The 317-nt window shown below is 70.3% G+C and overlaps 1 protein-coding gene across 1 annotated transcript in view; it reads right to left on the bottom strand.

Moving 5' to 3' along the window:
- PLEKHO1 (pleckstrin homology domain containing, family O member 1) overlaps positions 1-317 on the bottom strand; it is a 15242-nt gene extending 14925 nt beyond the window's left edge. Inside the window, exon 1 of the mRNA XM_011937763.1 lies at positions 118-317. The gene's annotated coding sequence lies outside the window, so the exon portion shown is untranslated. The remainder of the gene's footprint in view (positions 1-117) is intronic.

Below are 317 nucleotides of genomic sequence, written 5' to 3'. Positions count from 1 at the left end.
CCGCGCCCCGCAGCTCCATCCGCGGGCCGCTGACGTTGCGAGTTCAGAATAAAGGGCGAATCGCGGAGCCGCAGCTCGGGCGCTCCCCCCGCCCCCCCGCCTTTGTTTCTGACTCACGGAGGGGGAAGAAGGCGGCCTCCAAGCGGCCGGAGACCGCTTCCCAGGGGGCAGGGACCCTCGCTCCGCGGCGGCTCGGGCGACACGCGGAGCCCAAGAGACCCGGTCTCCGGCCGCCCCAGGGCCCAGTGGGCGGGCGTGGTGATAATGGAGAGATGTGCGGATTCGTGAAGACCGGAGATCGCCAGCCTCTACAGCAT

The sequence above is a fragment of the Colobus angolensis genome, unplaced genomic scaffold (assembly GCF_000951035.1).
Source record: "Colobus angolensis palliatus isolate OR3802 unplaced genomic scaffold, Cang.pa_1.0 Scaffold169, whole genome shotgun sequence".
Classification (NCBI taxonomy): domain Eukaryota; kingdom Metazoa; phylum Chordata; class Mammalia; order Primates; family Cercopithecidae; genus Colobus; species Colobus angolensis.
This window is presented reverse-complemented; position numbering and strand designations above follow the sequence as displayed.